The 22432-nt window shown below is 39.2% G+C and overlaps 1 pseudogene across 1 annotated transcript; it reads left to right on the forward strand.

The window, feature by feature from the left end:
- The first annotated feature begins 15282 nt into the window (after nt 1-15282).
- LOC309653258 (cytochrome b5 pseudogene) lies at nt 15283-20062 on the forward strand (annotated as a pseudogene). The gene has a single exon. The product of its transcript is annotated as a cytochrome b5 pseudogene (transcript).
- Nucleotides 20063-22432: the final 2370 nt, after the last annotated feature.

Genomic DNA, 22432 nt, shown 5'->3' on the forward strand with positions numbered 1-22432 from the left:
AAATATGTCATGCTGCTGCCTTCTGCCTTCACGGTTTCTGCTCAAAAATCTACTGATAATCTTTTTGAGGATCTCTTGTATGTAATGAGTCACTTTGTCTCTTGCTGCTTTCAAGATTTGATTATAATGTATTCTGGGTCTCTTTGGGTTTAGTCTACTTGGAGTTCATTGACTTTCTTGTATTTGTATATTTATGTCTTTGCTCAAATTTAGGAAGGTCTTGGCCATTATTTTTTTCAAATAATCTCATGCCCCTTTCTTTCTGTCTTCTCCTCCTTGGACTCCAAAAATGAATATAGTGGTCCCCTTGATCATGTCCTGTAAGGCTTTTAGGCTCTAATCATTTTCCCTCATTCTTTTTTCTTTTTGTCTTTCAGACTTGATAACTTTAAATATTCAGTCTTCAAGTCCACTGGTTTTTTCTTCTTCCTGTTTGAGACTGGTGTTGAATTCCTCTAGTGAATTTTTCAACTCAGTTATTGTGTTTTTCAGTTCCAGATTTCTGTTTGGTTCCTTTTAACAATTTCTATCTCTTTGTTGTCATTCTAATTTTGTTAATATATTGTTTTGCTGACTTCCTTTGTTTCTTAGTATTTTCCTTTAACTCTTTGGGCATATTTAAGACAGTTGTTTTAAAGTCTTTATTTGGTGCATCCAATGCCTGTCCTTCTTTGGGGATGGTTTCTGTCATTTTATTTTCTTCCTTTGATTGGGGCATGTTTTCTTGTTTCTTTACATGACTTGTGGTTTTTCTGTTGAAAATTGAGCATTTGAAAAAAAAACAGTCACTCCTCCCAGTCTTTGTGAATTGATTTTGCACTAAGGAAGACCTTCACTAATTAGTAGGGCATGTTGTAAATCTTCGAAATAACCCAGAGTTAACACTTAAGGTCTTTGGTCTTTTGTGAGCATGCATATTGGCTGGCCCTGAGTGTGTGTTTTTAAAATTCACCATATACATGGCTGCTTTGAAATTTTTCAAAGAGTCTCACCCCAAACTCTTCTCAGGGTCTTAGATGTTCTACTGTATTCTTCTATCCATATTCTCTTGCCTCAGGCATTGGGAGATCTGTAGGCCTCCTGCAGCTTTCATGAGCCCTGGCCACTGTGGGTTTCCACGGCTTTTCCTAGCCTGAGACCTGAGTCAGGTGAAACAGAGCTATCCCACAAGCATCCTTTAGATAAGCCAGAATGTTGCAAATAAGGTCTACTCTGTTTCTTCTATTTTGAGGGAGGGAATTTGGAACTGGGCTATGACTTCCTTCAGACTGTGCCATCTGCACTGGGGATGGACTGGGGTGAGGGTAAATAAAAAATGCCCTAAAATTTCCTACTGTTTTGAATGTGGTAGAGGATACAGAAGCAAGGACACTGTGGGTGGTGTGATAGCACATAAAGAAGGACAAAGGTGAACACAAGAAGTCATATTCAGGAGTGACATCCGTAAGATGACAGACTAGGTAGCTATGGTTCCACATTTCCCCGCAGAAGCATTTGAAAAACAACTAGAGGGTGGCTAAAGTAATGTTACAGAAACCCTGAAAATAGTCAAAGGTCTACAGCAACCAAGTAAACACATTGGCAGTCTTTCCATTTAGCTGGAGGATGGAAAAGAGAAAATGGAAGATTGTGTGGGAGGTTTTTAATGGGTCAGTCCAAGAAGTCATACACATTTCATTGGCCAAAACTCAGTCATAGGGCCACACTTAAATGTAATGGAGGCTGGGAAATATAGTCTAGCTTTAAAGAGTCTGTGAGTTTGTTACAATAATTTAATCATATGAAAATATTTATTAGAATAAAATGATTAAACTTTGTTAACACAAATTGGTTTTATAAAAACAAAATCTGTCCCTAGGCCAGATGAAGACCCTATAGGCTTTAAGTAGAATGTCAAAAAGACAGTACTCACCCCCATACATAATTTAAACTAATAAAACATCCCTAAACTATAAAGTAAGTAGAACAAAGTTCAACAAAGTTTTGTTTTTTCCTCTGTGATGACTACTTTGAGTCATTTTTTAAAAATTCAATATTAATTTTTTTCCAAAAGCTTTTTATTCTAATTCTAATTTTGGGGGTCTCTGTGTTGGTGCATATGTTTTGACTACTCATTGGGTAATCCAGCTCTGCTTCGGCCTTTTAGAAAACCAAATTAATGTAAAATTATTCTTTAGTTTCACTTTGAGGAGTTTGGGGCAACTATGTTAAAACAGGGGGCCATACCCCACTCCCTCCCTACCCTCATGTCTTGTTTACAGATGCAAAGAAAAAGTTCAAAGAGATTTACTTCTGAGAGAAAGTAAGAGGGATTTCTTGTTCCAGCTTAAAACTCACTGTGTAGACCTCCTCTAGAGGGTAATTCAAAGGAAGACCTGTTTTAGCAGGAAGAGCCACAAAAATAAGTAAGTCGATGGAGCCTATTTTTGACTCATTCCATTAAGTGGTGATTGCTGTTCTGAAATCCAGACCTATGGCTCACACAAAATAAGAATGGGGTAGAAAGTCAAAATCAACCAAGAATTATAAGTAAAATTTAGCCATTAAAAAAAAAGCTGTAAATAGATGAGAATGAGATCAGAATCAATATTTCAAGTTCTGTTATAAAACTGATGACATTTCTTAGTTTTTGTTTCCCTCTGTCTTTGTTTTGGTACTCTCTGATTTATTTCATTATGGTTAAAAAGTTCTTAACTATTTTATGTTTTATCATTGTTAAATCATATTCATCATTCTCTTATGTAAACAAGACTGTTGATGTAGCGTTTCCCTGCAGTTCTTTAATATTTGGTTATAAGAATTAAAACTAAGCATCACTATGTTATCTGAACAGTCATTCCAGCTCAGTTTCAGAGAGTGAGCAGGTAATGTCTCCAACGTAGGACACAGCAGCCTCCCCAAAGTGATCACGTTGTCTTAAGGTTATACAAGCCTAGACTACAGTGTTCACATAAGGAATAGAAAGTGAATATAAGGAGTGCATATCAGAGGTATCAACAGCATCAACATGTGAAGCTAAATGAGGTCATAGGGATGAATTTTTTAAAATGAGACATGGGGGAGGGGAGGAGGCAGTTTTTTTAAGTTAAATGATCAACAGTAGGACCTAAGATTAGAGGACTTGAATACTGGTTGACTATAGCACAAGAAGGTGAAGGTAAGAGTAAAAAATGACTTATTCCAAGATTTCAAGCTTGGGCTACTGGGGAGACAGTAGAAGAAGAGCATAGATTGGAGGAAATGATAATAGGTTAAAATTGGAATAAGCTTGATTTTGAGGTGACTGAGGACCACTGACATGGGTGATATAGAGTTGGTGGTTGGAGAAATAAGACTATTGTTCCAGGGAGATTCTTGCTAAAGCCAGAGTTGGGGGTCATGTGAGTGGGTGAACATGGAGAGAAGAAAAGCCTAGGGCTGAGGAGGGCCATGATAAGGTGATAGAAAGTTGGGAGAAGAGCTTCTTGAAGAAGACTATGTAGATTTTAAGACTGGGCAGATTGAGGAAAAGAATATGGGTAGAGAAACACCATGGTGTAGACAAAAGCCTAACAAGGAAAGAAAGCTACAAAAGCACAGAGAGTATAGTCTTTCTCTCCAAAGTATCATTGCCCTCCAGCTATTCTTTTGTGGGTGCCTGGGTCTGAAGCATGGCAAGGGAAATTGAGATTCTGCTGGAAGACACATTACCACAAGTATCTCAGAAGAAGAGAAGATCCAAATGGTACAAGAAAAATGAAATGATTATGCCCCATGAAGGAAATGCTAAAGGACAAGGCTTTTTGTTGGCTTTTTTCTAATTGTTTGCTAGTAGAATGCAGCAATTAGGATGTAATATGACATATTTATATATATATATGTCTTTGGTGAAGAGGAGCCAAGTTGGCCAGAACAGGGATCTAATTCCTAGATCTCTTTATTTTCCTCCCTGACTCACTTTATTTTTTTAATCCTCTTTAAAAATGTGTCAGCAGCTTTGCAGTTGTCTAAAAGATTTATGGAAACTCAGGACTCAAATAGCACTAATTTTGGATCATGTACTTGCTCAATGTGAAGTGAAGAGTATGTCAATGTTTCTGTTCTGTATTTCTATTTTAATGGGTTAATTACTTGGCTAAAAAACTAGACTTGAGGCTGTAATATAGCATATTAGGTGTTGACTCCAAAACAAATTTGTTTTCACTGAGATTCAAAACAAGTTTGTTTATATGTTTGAAATTAAGATTCATTTCCCCTAGATAAAACACATTTTTGGTGTATTTTCCACCCACAAATAATTGTCATCAAAATAGAAAAATACACACTCAAGTTAAGCAAGCAATGTATCTTTATTAATTCAAAATATTTCTGGCATTGAGTCACATACGAAAATAACTCTCACTTCCAGCTGTTGAAGGCCTTCCTTCTAAAGAGAATCTCTGTCCACATCACTAGATAGCCGTTGAAGTAACCATTTTTCAGTTGTAGTAGTGTTATTGTTTTCCCCTCAACTATTTGGTTGATTTGTTGCTCTACAATTGTTTGCCCCTGCCATATACAGTTGAACATAACAACCATTATAAAACCTGCTTGCAACATGGAACAACGTCTGAATTAATTTTCCTGGTGGAGGCCGAGAAACCAGGAACCAATATCTGTTTTAGGGTGTTGTGGCCACCAATTCATTTACACCTTGCTGACAAAGCCCAATAGCAACAACTACCCCAGCTACCCAACTTCTGTGAGCACCATGTGAAATACATCACATGCTTTGTCCTGTTGAATCCCCCCAACAGTCCTCTGAGATAACTACTATTATAGCCCCATTTTGCAGAAGATGCTGATTTAAATGATTTGCATCAAAGTCACACAGCAAGTAAGTGGCAGAGCTGAGACAGGAACACAAGTTGGTCAAACTGCAAGGTCCATGCTGCTCTATTACCTCTCAAAGTGAGCTGGGCTGTAGACAGCCCAAATAGCTTTGAAAAGGAGAAAATATGGTGGAAGCTGTGATGAAGACATCTTAAATATTTTCTCCAATCGTGATTGACGTTAAAAGAGTCAAACTGGTTTGAAAGCTTTTATTTAACCCCCTTTGCTACTCAATTAACAAGTATCTAGAGGTAAATGTCAGGTGAGTCATTTCAGGTCTTAATCAGAATCGTGTCAAGCATCATCTTTTCAGTGAAGTCTACCTTGCCCACTCTATTAATAACTGCAACGCTCTCCCACCCTGAATACTCCCTATTCCTTTTCCTTGCTTTATTCTTCTCCTTAGCACTCACTGCCATCTAACATATAACATCAACCTGCTTATTTTGTTCATTGTCTCCCCGACCAGGATGCTAGCCCGCCAAGGGCAAGGATTGCTCACTATGGTATCCCCAAAGCCTAAAAGTGTGTCTCCTACATAGTAGGCTCCTAGTAAATATTTGTTGAGTGAAAAAAAATTTTTTAATGCTCCTTGGCCTCTAGAAAGGCAGCTCTTTGAATAGCGTTGTGTACTGGTTACTGATGTTTTGATACTTCTAAATTTCTTTATAGATTTTCTGGGCTAAGTAGTGGAGCTGGAGTAGTTCAGGTAAGCCTTCTTAGAAAGGTGAGTTTGGAAGCGTGTTTTTTAAAGAGAATAGTGGAGAATAAAAGAAAGACCTCCAAATTGAAGAAATACTATTCTCCAGATGGGAATGATTAGGAAATCATTAAAGGGGAAAGTCCTTGTTCAACAGTTATCAGAAATTAGAATAGATGAAGAGCATAGTTAGCCGAGGGCCCTGAAAGCCAGATAAAGACATTTGGAGTTAATGCCTTAGGTAGAGATAACTGTAGGAACACAATCCACAGATGTCAAGTTTTCTGCTATCTATGGGCTGTGTGATCTTTTCCAAATTGCTATCTTTCTATGTGCTTCAGTTTTCTCATCTGTAAAATGGGAAGAAAAATAGTGCAGTTCCTGCCTCATAGGGTTGTTGTAAGAATTGAGATAACACAGACAAAGTGCTTGGCACAATGCCTGCTATACAATAAACACTCAGTGAATGTTACCTATTATCATCATCATCATCATCGTCATCATCATCATTTTATATTATGAGTCTTCTGATATGGTTTTTTATTATGAGTATTTTACATTTACAAGTCAAAACTATTGTGGCTTTTAGGGGGCCACCAAACCAAGAGCTATGGTTGAAAATATTGAGGGGGGGAACTGGTATGAAAGTTAGTCCATCCACAGGGCAGCAAGCATGAATCACTTTTTATTTTTTAGGTGGAGTTGCCCATCTAAATGCTGACACCAGCAAATACAGGATGTGGTGGATTCTGGAGAGCTTCCTAGATTCTGGACAGTCTGGGACAATGACCAGATTTGGGTAGGGGAGGACAGGCTATCTGACATTTTAAAGTTATGGCACCGAGGGTCAGCTCTGCACATACATTGCTACTACCTTTCTATATAGACAAATGCCTGAGTGTAATTCCCCATACTTAACTGTTTTAGCAAGTGATCAGTCAAGCAAGACAGAGGGGAGGAAAATGGTTGAGCTGGTATATGAAGTCAAGGCCATCATTGTCATTTTGAGTCTTGGACACAAGATATGAAGTTTCTTCGTGACCACATATGGCAGACAAGGAAGGAGAGGGAGTTGGAACCCAAGACAAAGTCTGTTCACTAGGGTAGTGCAGGTACCCAAGGCAGTTGGTATTTGAAAATCAGCTAGGTCACCATGGAGTACAGTGCACATGTAGTAGGAGTGGAGGCCCCAGCCCCTGGACTGGGATTTGATCCTGGGGAGAAAGCTGAACAAAAACAAGAGTGGCTGGGAAGATCACTCTATGGAAGAGGAGAGTATATGGGAAATCTGTGATCATCCAATTTAGTGCCAGTTAGACCTTGAAGGTATGATTTGGACATGTGGAATTGTTTGTGGGGAGAAAGGAATTCAAGTCAAAGGGACTAAGGTAAGCAAAGGAATGGAGCTGAGAAAGCAAAGAGTGGCTGAAATGTAGGGGTAGTGGAGGTGGATAGTATGGGACAAGGCTGGAAAGGTAAGTTGTGGCTATGTCATGAATGGTCTTAAACCCCAAGCTAAAGAGTTTTATAATTAATTAAAAACAATGGGAAACTACTGAAAGTTTAGAATAGAGAAGAATGTGCTTAGAGATATGCCTTAGAAAGATTAATTTGTTGGTAATAAGGAGGGTGAGTTTCAAGGATGTTAACCTGGAGACAGGGAAACTAGTTAAGAGACAATTGCTACTATCCAGACACATGGGAATTTGGGACTAAACAGGGGTGTGGCAGTGGGGGTAGAGATGAAAGGACAAAGTGAGAGGATTTAAATGATCAAATGGCATCTGATTGGCACTAGAATACAAGCTCCAAGACAGCAGGAGCTTTTTGTCTGTCTTGTTTACTGCTGAATCCTAGGCACCTAGAATAGTCTCTGGCACATAATAGGTGCTCAATAAATAGTTTGTGAATGATGTCTAAACTTTGTGCAACTTCTACTATGGTCTGAATGCTTGTGTCCCCTCAAATTTCATATGTTGAAATCCTAATGCCCAATGTGATATTATTAGGAATTGGGACCTTTAGGAGGTGCTTAGGTCATGAGGGTGGAGCCCTCATGAATGAGATTAGGGCCCTTATAAAAATACCCCACAAGAGCTCCATATCCCCTTTCACCATGTGAAAGTACAATGAGAAGTCTGTGACCTAGAAGAGGGTCCTCACCCAACCATGCTGGCACCCAGGTCTTGGACTTTCAGCCTCTAGAACTATGAGAAACAAATTTCTGTTTTTTATAAGCTACTCAGTCTCTGATATTTTGTTATAGCTGCCTGAATGGACTAAGACAGCTTCTATACACTGACCTGTGGTATGTATTTGCACACCTGTCTCCTGACACCAGCTAATCTTTCACACTAGATCCCAGCCCTGCCCCCACCTCAGTGCTCCAAATTCCTGCTCCTTCAATTATACCCATGTCCCACCATTACATATCTTGTGTTTAGTTTTTTTCCACTCTTCTCTTTCACACATTTTGGTTATATAGTCTAGATAACAAGAATGTTTCTTTAGGACCCAGAAAAGACATTGCGAAAGGGCCACCAAAGAAAGATAGTTGTGGTGTCACCATGGATCAAGTTGAGGAGAGGACAAGAGCAGATTTGAAGGGTCTATGCTGTGAGAAGGAAATGGGCAAGATTTTCCTTATGTGATAACTTGGGCAACAGCTTACAATTTAGTATTAAACACTAATTTAGTAAAAATTCTCTCTAATAGGTGGAATCAATTTTAAAATGAAAATTTAAAAAGAAGCCTACCTTTGCTTCTTTGGATACAATTTAAAATAAGTTAAATTATTTACATGACTTTTAAAAAATACCACCACGTTCTGGTTTCATGATAGTAGAATATAAAAACACTTTTAGACCTTAGTTTTGAAAAAGACCTGATTTTCCAGACAGCCAAATGCAACCAAAAACAGAGACCTGAGTAAGTTCAATTATGCTGTATTTTTGAGGCCACTGAAACTCAGAGCAATGAAAGTGAATTAGCAGAAACCAAGAGAGCCAAGTAAAATACGTAACAGTTGGATATCAAGAAAAGCTTTACGATCATGCTTGTATTTCAAGCTCGTAGTCAGGAGGAACTACATGCAAAGTTGCAAGTATCTTTGGGACTTTTCAGAAGTAGCTAATGTTTATCTTAAGATCATACTCATATAGCATCTTTATATAAGACTTCTTAGCTTGAGAAGGCTTAAGAAATGCTGGGCTTTAATTTTCCCAAGTGCCTTTTTCATAGAAAGTTTGATACAAAACAAAAACCTGCAGTCTGGCTACTGGGGACAATTTATTGCACAGCTGGAGAGAAATACAGCTCATCTAATTCACACAAGACCCCTTTCAGGTATATGTCTTATGCCAATTTGGTTGAGTAATTTTCGAACTGTTCAAGTGCCACTTTTGCTCCTATTCCCCAAAGTCAAATACTCTTTTTTGGGTTTTAGAAGCTGAGGGTCTGACAGAGTTATGAGAAAGGTCATTAGACTTGGGCCTACTCAACACTAAGGGATGATTTGCAGTTAGCCTGCTGAGTTTTTGAGTGTCTAATGCAAAGCCAAGCAAAGCCAATAACTTTGGCCTCTTAAAATCCCCTTGGATGCATCAGTCTATCTGGGTTGATTGCCTACGCTGATCAAATAGACTAGAGGACTGCCAGTTCCTTTTTTATGATCCCTCAATTGGAGGGGCCATTTCACAAAGTGAAATCTAGTTAGTGGGTTCCAATTAGTGGAGTCTCAAGGGAACATAACAGCCGGCTATTTTGTTGTGATCTTCAGGAATAACAGGGTGATGGAGAAGCTTGGGCCTGTGTCTTACAATGGCAGAAAGGTTTTCTCAAACATCTTGGTGAAGCACAATAACCAATCCTGCCAGGATCTGGTGATTATGCCACATTTTAGATGAGCCAGAGTGGATGGTTTTACTGAAAGATAGTGGGGATGATCTCAGGATTGTCATGGATCAAGTGAATGCTAATTTATTGTTATCACTTATTTCTTGGAAGGCAATAACCATAAAGGTTGTGACTAGCAAATTATTGCCAGGTGTCTGGATTTGCTTGGGACTGAGGGGTTTCCCAGGATATGGGACTTTCAGTGCTAAAACCGGGACAGTCCTGGGCAAACTGGGGCACTCTAAAACTCATCACTCTAATCTTGAGCACTCACTAAGTGAATTAAAGTTTAATCTTGAGCATTCACTAAGTGAGGCAATATATAGCGTAGTATTTACAAACATACACTAAGCATTAGACGTGCCTGAGTTCAGATCTGGTTCTACCACTCATTACCTGTATGACTTACTGTCAATTAATCTCTCTGATGTTTAAATTCCTCATGTGTAGAAAATATATATATAGTATTATAACTTACCCCAAAGGGTAGTTGTGATGATTAAATGAACTAAAAATACTATGTCGATCTCAATGCTTGGCACATAATAAGTGGCACATATTTGTTAGAAATTATTTAAATTTGCTATGATTAGGCTTGGAGGAGGGATGTTGCAGTTATGGAGGGCTGAGGTAGGGTCCAGACAAGGTCGTGGTGTGTAGGGACCTGTCAAAGGCACCAAACAGCATCCTTACCCCTTCAAGCACCACTGGATCTGCTGGATCATATGGCCCAAGTGGCAGGGCAGTGTGCACAGCATCCTGGACCTGTTGCACAGCCTTCTCCTGTCCTGGGCCCCACTCAAAACTAGTAGCTTTTTGGGTCACCCAGTAATGGGCTGGTGTAACATATACAAATGGGGAATATGGTGCCTCCAGAATCCAAAAAGTCCCACAACATATTGTGACTCTTTCTTTGGTTGTAGGAGGATCTAGGGTCCAGATCAACTTATCCTTCACCTTTGAAGGGATATTTGATATACCTCGCACCACTGGACCCCTAGAAATTTCACTGAAGTAGAAGGTCGTGAATTTTTGTCAATTTCCCACCCTCTGATACGCAAGTGTCTTACCAATAAGGCTAGTTGCTACTTTTTGCTTACAAGGTACAATCAGCATAATGTCATCAATGTAACGGACCAATGTGGTATCTCGTGAAAATTGATCAAGATCCCTATGTACTAAATTATAAAATAGAACTGAAGAGTTGATATACCCATGAGGTAGGACAATGAAGGTGTACTGCTGGCCTTGCCAGCAGAAAACAAACTGCTTCTGGTGGTTCTTATTGACAGAGGTGGAGAAAAAGGTATTTGTCAGTCAATAGCTGCATACCAGGCACCAGGAGATGTGTTGATTTTCTCGAGCAAAGAAACCATATCTGGTACAGCAGATGCAATTGGAGTCACCACCTGGTTAAGCCTACAATAATCCACTGTCATTCTCAAAGATCCATCTGTCATCTGCATAAGCCAAATAGGAGAGTTGAATGGGGATGTGGTGGGAATCATCACCCCTGCATCTTTCAAGTCCTTGATGGTGGCACTAATCTCTGCAATTCCTCCAGGAATGTGATATTGATTTTGATTTACTATTTTTCTAAAACTGTCTATAGGCAGTTCTAGTGGCTTCTACTTGGCCTTTCCCACCATAATAGCCCTCACTCCACCGGTCAGGGAACCAATGTGGAGATTCTGCCAGCTGATCAGTATGTCTATTCCAATTATGCATTCTGAAGCTAGGGAAATAACCACAGGATGGGTTCAGACACCCATTGGACTCACTGTGAGATGGACTGGAGCTAAAACTCTATTGACCACCTGACTTCCACTAGCCTGTACTCTGGCTGGTGAACCACAGTGATGTTTTGGGTCTCCTGGAATTAGTGTCAGTTCAGAACCAGTATCCAGTAATCCCTGAAAAGTCTGATTATTTCCTTTCCTCAATGTATAATTACCCTGGTAAAAGGCCGAAGGTACCTTTTGGGAAGGCTGGGAGAAAAATTAACAGTATATATTTTCAGTAGTGCACTGGGGTTCTTCCTCAAGGGGTTCTGGGTTTTGTAACCCTAACCTTAACCCTATGTCCTAGCTCAAGGCAGTCAAGCAGGAGAGTTACCTCTTACTCAGGGGAGGGTAATCTTTTTGTTTTATTCAGACCTTGAACTGATTGGATGAGGCTTACCCACATTAGGGATAGCGATATGATTTACTCAGTCTCCTGATTCAAATATTAATCTCTTTCAGAAATACCCTCATAGACACACCCAGAATAATGTTTGACTAAATGTCTGGGCACCTATGGCTCAGTCAAGTTCGCACATAAAATTAACCATACAGCACTTTTAAACAAAAATTTAAAAAATCTGATTCTCAAATGACACAGCTAAGAAAAAGGTATGAACCACTTTGGGAGAAAACGTTCTTAACAGTCTTTTGTCATTTACAGACAGTTCTGGGTGTACTCTGATGCTTTTGCAAAAATGTTCCTATAAAAAGGTTTCATCTACAAGGAATTCATGGAAAAGACTCTGACAAGTACAGGTTTCTGGTAACTGACTATACTGCTGAACTGAATGAATAAGCATTTTCAGAACTCTAATGGAAAACTGATGAATTCATAAAAGTGCTAACAGAAGATCAAGATGAAAAAAAAATTAATTACATGGGACTGAGTGAACTGATGAGGATGATTATAATTTTTGTGACTTTCTGTTTGAATAAAAAAAAATCCCACAAGGACTCAGGAGCAAAAAAATATACAAATCAATTTTCACTGCAAAGTAAAGGACCTGTTACAGTGGAGGATTACTGGACTGAATGTCAATACTATGACATAGTATGAGTGTGTTTCGTGTTTGGTAATTGCAATCACTGTTGCTTTTGTTGTGGTCATCCATTTACAATGCTTGGTGTCAGTTTATTTATCTCTTGTAAAAATAAAATACAGTGTGGGTGAAAATAAAATAAAATGAAATGCAAAAAAATCTTTATTCAGTATTATAAAGAACTCATAATTAAATACTAAGAAGCCATAAACAACTCAATTTTTATTTTTTAAAATTTTATTTATGTATTTATTTATTTTATACAGTAGGTCCTTATTAGTCATCAATTTTATACACATCAGTGTATACGTGTCAATCCCAATTGCCCGATTCATCACACCACCACCCCCACCCCCCCACCGCTTTCCCCCTTTGGTGTCCATACGTTTGTTCTCTACATCTGTGTCTCAATTTCTGCCCTGCAAACCGGTTCATCTGTACCATTTTTCTAGGTTCCACATATATGTGTTAATATATGATATTTGTTTTTCTCTTTCTGACTTACTTCACTCTGTATGACAGTCTCTAGATCCATCCACGTCTCTACAAATGACCCAGTTTTGTTCCTTTTTATGGCTGAGTAATATTCCATTGCATACATGTACCACATCTTCTTTATCCATTCGTCTGTCAATGGGCATTTAGGTTGCTTCCGTGACCTGGCTATTGTAAATAGTGCTGCAATGAACATTCGGGTGCATGTGTCTTTTTGAATCATGGTTTTCTCTGGGTATATGCCCAGTAGTGGGATTGCTGGATCATATGCTAATTCTATTTTTAGTTTTTTAAGGAACTCCATACTGTTCTCCATAGTGGCTGTATCAATTTACATTCCCACCAACAGTGCAAGAGGGTTCCCTTTTCTCCACACCCTCTCCAGCATGTGTTGTTTGTAGATTTTCTGATGATGCCCATTCTAACTGCTGTGAGGTGATACCTCATTGTAGTTTTGATTTGCATTTCTCTAATGATTAGTGATGTTGAGCAGCTTTCCATGTGCTTCTTGGCCATCTGTACGTCTTCTTTGGAGAAATGTCTATTTAGGTCTTCTGCCCATTTTTGGATTGGGTTGTTTGTTTTTTCAATATTGAGCTGCATGAGCTGTTTATATATTTTGGAGATTAATCCTTTGTCCGTTGATTCGTTTGCAAATATTTTCTCCCATTCTGAGGGTTGTCTTTTCATCTTGTTTATGCTTTCCTTTGCTGTGCAAAAGCTTTGAAGTTTCATTAGGTCCCATTTGTTTATTTTTGTTTTTATTTCCATTACTCTAAGAGGTGGATCAAAAAAGATCTTGCTGTGATTCATGTCAAAGGGCGTTCTTCCTATGTTTTCCTCTAAGAGTTTTTTTTTTTTAATATCTCTGAACTTTTTTTTTTAATTCAATGCTGTTTTTTATTTATTTATTTATTTATTTATTTATGGCTGTGTTGGGTCTTCGTTTCTGTGCGAGGGCTTTCTCCAGTTGCGGCAAGTGGGGGCCACTCCTCATCGTGGTGCGCGGGCCCCTCACCATCGTGGCCTCTCTTGCTGCGGAGCACAGGCTCCAGACGCGCAGGCTCAGTAATTGTGGCTCACGGGCCTAGTTGCTCCAAGGCATGTGGGATCCTCCCAGACCAGGGCTTGAACCCGTGTCCCCTGCACTGGCAGGCAGATTCTCAACCACTGCACCACCAGGGAAGCCCCCTCTAAGAGTTTTACAGTGCCTGGTCTTACATTTAGGTCTCTAATCCATTTTGAGTTTATTTTTGTGTATGGTGTTAGGGAATGTTCTAATTTCATTCTTTTACATGTAGCTGTCTAGTTTTCCCAGCACCACTTATTGAAGAGATTGTCTTTTCTCCATTGTATATCCTTGCCTCCTTTGTCATACATTAGTTGACCATAGGTGCATGGGTTTATCTCTGGGCTTTCTGTCTTCTTCCATTGATCTATGTTTCTGTTTTTGTGCCAGTACCATATTGTCTTGATGACTGTAGCTTTGTAGTATCGTCTGAAGTCAGGGAGTCTGATTCCTCCAGCTCTGTTTTTTTCCCTCAAGACTGCTTTGGCTATTCGGGGTCTTTTGTGTCTCCATACAAACTTTAAGATTTTTTGTTCTAGTTCCGTAAAAAATGCCATTGGTAATTTGATAGGGATTGCATTGAATCTGTAGATTGCTTTAGGTAGTATAGTCATTTTTAAAATATTGATTCTTCCAATCCAAGAACATGGTATATCTCTCCATCTGTTGGTATCATCTTTAATTTCTTTCATCAGTGTCTTATAGTTTTCTGCATACAGGTCTTTTGTCTCCCTAGGTAGGTTTATTCCTAGGTATTTTATTCTTTTTGTTGCAATGGTAAATGGGAGTGTTTCCTTAATTTCTCTTTCAGATTTTTCATCATTAGTGTATAGGAATGCAAGAGATTTCTGTGGATTAATTTTGTATCCTGCAACTTTACCAAATTCATTGATTAGCTCTAGTAGTTTTCTGGTGGCAGTTTTAGGATTCTCTATGTATAGTATCATGTCATCTGCAAACAGTGACAGTTTTACTTCTTCTTTTCCAATTTGTATTCCTTTTATATCTTTTTCTTCTCTGATTGCCGTGGCTAGGACTTCCAAAACTATGTTGAATAATAGTTGTGAGAGTGGACATCCTTGTCTTGCTCCTGATCTTAGAGGAAATGCTTTCAGTTTTTCACCATTGAGAATGATGTTTGCTGTAGGTTTGTCATATATGGCCTTTATTATGTTGAGGTAGGTTCCCTCTATGCCCACTTTCTGGAGAGTTTTTTTTATCATAAATGGGTGTTGAATTTTGTCAAAAGCTTTTTCTGCATCTATTGAGATGATCATATGGTTTTTATTCTTCAATTTGTTAACATGCTTTATCACATTGATTGATTTACGTATATTGAAGAATCCTTGCATCCGTGGGATAAATCCCACTTGATCATGTTGTATGATCCTTTTAATGTGTTGTTGCATTCTGTTTGTTAGTATTTTGTTGAGGATTTTTGCATCTGTATTCATCAGTGGTATTGGTCTGTAATTTTCTTTTTGTGTAGTATCTTTGTCTGGTTTTGGTATCAGGGTGATGGTGGCCTCATAGAATGAGTTTGGGAGTGTTCCTTCCTCTGCAATTTTTTGGAAGAGTTTGAGAAGGATGGGTGTTAGCTCTTCTCTAAATGTTTGATAGAATTCACCTGTGAAGCCATCTGGTCCTGGACTTTTGTTTGTTGGAAGATTTTAAATCACAGTTTCAATTTCATTCCTTGTGATTGTTCTGTTCATATTTTCTGTTTCTTCCCTGTTCAGTCTTGGGAGGTTATACCTTTCTAAGAATTTGTCCATTTCTTCCAGGTTGTCCATTTATTGGCCTAGAGTTGCTTGTAGTAGTCTCTTAGGATGCTTTGTATTTCTGAGGTGCCTATTGTAACTTCTCCTTTTTCATTTCTAATTTTATACTAAGAAGCCATAAACAACTCCGTTTTTTAAAAATGGGCAAATGGGCCTGCCTTCCTGCCCAGGCGCAGAGCCGGGCCGCGGGGAATGTCCCAGGGCAAGTTCGCGGAGACGCCCGCTGTACTCTGCCCGGCTCCGCTGCTCCCTTTAGGGCCTGAGGCTCGCTGTGTTCCAAAATGGCCGAGGAGGCCGACAAAGCCGTGAAGTACTACACCGTGGAAGAGATCCAGAAGCACAACCACAGCAAGAGCACCTGGCTGATCCTGCATTACAAGGCGTACAATTTGACCAAATTTTTGGAGGAGCACCCTGGTGGGGAAGAAGTCTTAAGGGAACAAGCTGGAGGTGATGCTACTTAAAACTTTGAGGATGTCGGACACTCTACGCATGCTCGAGAACTGTCCAAAACGTTCATCGCTGGGGAGCTGCATCCGGATGACAGGTCAAAGATAACCAAGCCTTCGGAAACTCTTATTACTACTATTGATTCTAATTCCAGCTGGTGGACCAACTGAGTGATCCCAGCCGTCTCAGCACTGGTTGTAGCCCTGATGTATCACTTCTACACATCGGAACACTAAACACGTTCTCAGAAGCCAATGGAAGAAAAGACTGCTTTGGTCCTGGGAGAAAGAAGCCACCGTTAACTGCTTCAGCTGACAGAACCCTTCACCTGAAAATGATTTGAATACACCTGTTTTCCTTTCCTCCTACATTAGACACAAAACAAACCAAAAAGAACTGTTCTTTCTACTCCTGAATTTTTAGAGTGTGCCTTTTTATTCATCAGCTTTGTTTTGATGTTCCATCACTATGTCATTTGCTTACTGTGGGCACAATCTTTTAAAATATACCACCATGTTTGGCTATTTGATATGTAATTGTCTGTAATGTTTGGAATCTGATTATTTGGCGGTCATTTAATGTGTTAATCTTTCAGACCCAAGTTGTCTGTCTGATGTGAGCAGGGACGTCCTTGGATCTCTTCTTGTGCTGCTTCATCTAATTGAATAATTAGGTATTGCATGTTTCCAGTGTAGTTTTTTTTTCAAGGAAATTAAGGAAGGTCCAGAAATAATAGTTTAAAGATTTCTAATAATTGTTCTACTTGAACAATCATATAGATGATAAAAAGAGAAAGTGGCCTGCAAGACCTAGAAAAGATACTCCATCTTTTCTTTGATTAAAAACACCAGCAACATCAACAAAAGTCTGTGAACCATGAGAGAACATTACCACTGTCCCTTCTCTCAGCGTAAACATGTCATTCCGAAGAGATTCTCAGTTATACAGCTTCTCAGGTTTTACAGACTCCTCCTTCAGAGGTGAAAACTGTTTACGTGCTCCTATAAAGAAATGTTGATTCCCTAATCTGTAAAAACACACATTTGAAAGAGATTGTGGGACATTTGGAATCTGATTTTTGAAGAAATTTAGCTCTGGTGATGGGCCATGAAGAACTCTGGTGTGGACTGATTCAGTCATCCCGTCTTTGTTTATTATTCTCTGTGCAGTGCTTTTTCTTTAAATGTCGAAACTTGAGAGATGAGTTTATAGACTCGAAGTACTTTGTAGTTAACGATGATTGTCCATTGGCCTGCTAGCCAACTGATGAGCCATGGAGTTCTTCAGAAATAACTAAACACATTGGAAAGGAATTTGTTTAAATTACAGAGCATAGATTTTTATAATCAGTGACATGTATCACCCTCTGCCTTTTTTGTCACTGGAAGTTAGAGCGAATGTAGGCGGGCAGTGGGGCAGCTGTCTCTATCACATGGGAAAATACCTTGCAGAGGAATCCTTTGTTTAGATTTTAATAAACATAAGCCTGGAACAACAACAAAAATAATGGGCAAATGACTTGAACAGACACTTCATCAAAGAATATATATGAATGGCTAATTGGCCAATAAGTACATGAAAAGGTATCTAAAATAATTAGTTACTAGGGAAATGCTAATTAAAATAACAGTGAGATACCAAATCCCAGCCACTAGAATGGATAAAATTAAAATTAAAAAAAAATTTTGTCAGTCGACAAAAACACATGTAGATGAGGTTGTAGAGCAACCGGAACTCTCTTACATTACAGGTGCATATTAAAGCAGCACATCCACTTTTAAAAATAGTTTGGCAGTTTCTTATGAAGTTAAGCATACACCTAGTTATTATTCAGCAATTCCATTTGGAGGTATTTACACAACAGAAATGAAAACATATGTCCACACAAAGACTTGCATACAAGTGCTCATAGCAGCTTTATTTGTAATAGCTAAAAGTTGGAAGCAATCTAAATGTCCATAAACTAGTGAATAGATAAACTGTGGCATAGCCATAAATGGAATACTACTTGGTAACAAAAAGGAATAAATTTCTGATACTGTCAGTAACTTGTGAATTTCAAAAGCAGTAAGCTGAACAAAAGAAACCAGACACAAAAGAATACATATTGTATGCTTCCATATATATCATATTTTAGATCAGCCAAAAGTAATCTATGATATATAAATAACGTTAGTAACTGCTTTATTTTTTTAAATATTCTCCAATTATCTTTTTTAAAATTAATTAATTTTGTGGCTGTGTTGAGTCTTCGTTGCTGTGCGCAGGCTTTCTCTAGTTGTGGCGAGTGGGGGCTGCTCTTCGTTGCAGTGCGCGGGCTTCTCATTGCGGTGGCCTCTCTTGTTGTGGAGCATGGGCTTGAGGCATGTGGGCTCAGTAGTTGTGGCACGTGAGCTCAGTAGCTGTGGCTTGTAGGCTCAGTAGTTGTGGCTCACGGGCTTAGTTGTTCCGTGGCATGTGGGATCTTCCCGGACCAGGGATTGAACCCGTGTTCCCTGCATTGGCAGACGGATTCTTAACCACTGTGCCACCAGGGAAGTCCCTAGTGGTTGCTTTAGACTTGAGGGAAGTGGACTGCGAAGGAGCATGAGGGAACTTTCTGGTGTGATGGAAATGTTCTATATCTTGATTGGAGTGACTGTTAACATGAATATATACATCTGTCATCAAACCACACACTTAAATGGGTGCATTTTATTGCATGTACTTTATACCTCAATAAAGTTAATTTATAAAATATATTATTGAACACCAAACCTCAGTAGATACATAGAGCAATAGACTAGATACCACTGAAGGGAGAATTACTGAATTGAATGAGAGATTTCATTCAATGAGATCTCTCAATGAGGATATTACTGAGGATGCAGGATAGAGAGCTAAAGACAGAGAAAATATGAAAGAGATATGAAGGATAGAATGAGAAGTTACAACATTTATCAAATAGGAGTTCCAGGAAGAGAAAATAGGGATAATGAAGAGGCATAATTTTATTTTATTATTTTTTAATTGAAGTGTAGTTGACTTACAATGTTGTGTTAGTTTCAGGTGTACAGCAAAGTGATTCATATATATATATATATATATATATATATATATATATATATATATACTTTTCCAGATTTTTTCCATTATAGGTTATTACAAGATATTGAATATAGTTCCCTGTGCTATACAGTAGGTCCTTGTTATTTATCTATTTTATATACAGTAGTATCTGTTAATCCCAAACAAGGAGGCATGATTTTAGTGGTTGAGAATTTTCCAGAATTGAACATAGACATGAGTGAAAATGTCCACTGAAACCCAAGCAGGAAAAATAAAAGTGAATCCATTCTCAGCCAAATAGGAAACTTGAAAACATCGGAGTTGGCTCTGGCAACCTTTCAGGATCTTAGGGCCTTGCTGTTCTTGTCTAGGTTGCCTTTCTCACTACCTGAATCTTCTTTTTACACTTCCTTCCTCAGACAAATTGATGAGCTTGAAGGGGAAACCTGAAAAGCATGGTCTCTGAGCTCCCAGGTCTTCTTTTTCTCTTAATCTCGTCATTCAGAGATCTGGTGGACGTCAGTGTTCCCGACTCTCTCATGGGGTTAGTATTTTCATTTTACTTCTACCTGTGAAAGGGAGATCTTGGCTTTGTTAAGAGAATTTCAGCACAGAAATAGGGGAGACTAGTTAGTTTGGGCAAAAGGGCCTTCCTGAAAGAACATTCCATAAATGGCCACCTGTTCTACGTAAGTACAAGATTGGCTGCTGGACTGGTGTGACTCCCTTCTTCCCTACCACACAGTAGCTTAAGGCTGTACTAGAGGAAGTGTGGCCAGTCACAAAGCCATGTCCAGTGCATCCTCTAAGATGTTTTATTTTGATTCTATCTGATCAGCACTATATGGCTGTAGCAATGGTAGCCTCTCCATGATCTAGGACTTGTAGTCAGCTCCAGGCTCTCCTTCTAGCATAAATCCACAGCCTGAAAGGCCAGGAAAAGGAGGTGCAATTTAAAGGAGCTGGTCTTGCTTCTGGTGAGCAGCTCTTGGCTGGGTAGAGGAGGAGGTTGAAAATTTGGCAGGCTAATTTTTTAAGGTTTTAAAATAACTGTGGATTTCAATTATCCAGGCTCTTTATGTAGACTTCTCCATGACTTCATTGGCAGGCCAGGCAGTAGCTGCTGCTTTATTTATTTTAAAACCTATTACAGCTTTTTCTTGATCTAAAGGAGAAAGAAAATTTTCACATATTCACATCATTAGAAGTGTAACTTTTTTCCCCCAGCAAAACATGAGATTGGCATGTCAGGAATGCAGATGTTTGTCTATATCTGTGGATTCCAGCCTTTCTCACAGTCCCCTTGCTAATTGTTTTGCCAGGCGGCTTTTGGCTTTTACAAAGCAAACGTGACCTGTGTGTCACTGCCCTTTTTAACAAAATTCAATCTCAAGGAATAAAATAAAGAAGGTACCCTTAAAGGATGTGTGGAAGGAAAAAAGAAAAAGCCTCAATCAATAGAAATTGAATAAGAGGTTGGAACCTTGGGGCAAAATTACATGTAACTAATTGGAATTCTTTTCTTTTCATGAGATAATAAAATTAGGCACCTTAATAACTATTCCTTGGGATTAAATGAATGGCCTGAGGATACTGAGGCGGGATGAGGGGGCTAGTCTGTAGTGACTAGGGGACGCAAGTCTATTGCTCCAGCTACAGACAAAATGCGTGACTGTATTTTCCGAATAACCAAATAGTTTACTGGTAGTTTAACAAAACTGATGGACCAGTTTTAATCAGAGTGGTACAATTATTTGAGTCTGTGTGGAGAGACTGCAAATATCTAGATGAAAAACAGGAATAACTTCAATCAATCATTCATATGTTTTATGCTTCCACAGTATCAAGCACAAGGAACGGGCAAACAGTTGAATAATTTATTCAATTTTAGCTTTTTTACCTGGATGCTTCTGCAAATACTTTAAGTCGTTTAAGGGTAGTTACCATGCCTGATACTCCCTTTTCCTCCCACATAGCATCTACCACAGAACAGCCTGAAATAACCGCTTGATTAAATGGTTGATGATAGGATATCTGTGAGTCTGTATGAAGAACTTAAGTTTATATCAGTCTGTGGAGCTGTCTGTGGCAAAGATGTCTAAATGATTCCCAAAGCTTCCTGCTCCCATTCCATGCTGTAGAGTTGCTGTTGGATAGTGGCTATCCAGCCAAGAACTGCATCTCCAGCCTCTGTCACATCTAGAGGGACCATGTGACTGGGCACTGTATTTCCCAGCCCCATCTCTCAGCTAGATGAGGACATCTCACATTTAATTGAATTTTGGAGGAATTGCTTTGTGTCATTTTTAAGCCAAAGTAGTTAAGAAGCAGTGACTTTAGTCCATCTCCCTATCTACCAGCTGAATGGAGGGAACTCTGAGGGCCCTGGGGAGGGCAGAAGGATGAGATGGAAGGATATGTGTCTTCAATGTCCACGTGAGCCCTCCACAATTAGGAACACTCACATTGGACTGGGAACTACTTTTACTGTGTTATGTCATTGAGAATTTAGAGTTTATGTATTAGAATAGCTAGCAATTTCTTAATTAATACACTGTGAATTTTAGCATCTAAGCTCTAGAATGATCTCTTGGAGGTAACTTCTACTGAGACTGCACGGTATCAGCAGAAAGAGGTAACAGGACATTCTTGTAGGTGGCCATTGCCACAGCGCTGTCACAAGGGAACTGTGCGGGGTGTCTTCTATTTGCCCTTTCTAAATCCCCTCTTCGCCCTTTTCTTCCTTGCTCTCTGCCCTCTGAAATCTGAACTGTATGATTACATCAAGCATTTCTCTTGCCCTCTGGCATCTGGCTGAGTTTGGCTAATAGGAAACTCCCACAGGAGGTCAGAGGGAAGGAGGAGAGGGAGATCAGAGCATTGATTCCCTTGGCTCTCTCACTGTGAGGTTTCCTAGGGATGGCTGTGTCCCTCAACCAAGGTCACTGCTCCTCTCAAGGCAGCCTTCTCCACACCACCTTCCCCTCTGCCTTCCAGCAACCATCCTTTACCTTGTGCCTTCAGGTTTAGGGCTGGTAATAGCTTTGCTGCTACTAGCTCTGAGTTACTGCACTATCCATGATGTGGCCCCTATATCCCATCCACTTTTATATAAATAGCCCCTTTTATGTGTCAATTATATCTCAGTGAAGCTGGGGGAAAAATAGCTCCTTATTCAACATTTCTCGAATTCTCCTGTTTTTGAGTGTGTCATCTGTTTCTTGTTGAGACCCCCAATGGTACAGGGAAGCAGAATTAGATGTTCACAAGACAATCTCTGTTAGTCAATATGAGTGGGGCCCATTGAATCCACCAGTCTC

The sequence above is a fragment of the Balaenoptera physalus genome, assembly GCF_965194825.1.
Source record: "Balaenoptera physalus genome assembly, chromosome: X".
In the NCBI taxonomy this organism is placed as follows: domain Eukaryota; kingdom Metazoa; phylum Chordata; class Mammalia; order Artiodactyla; family Balaenopteridae; genus Balaenoptera; species Balaenoptera physalus.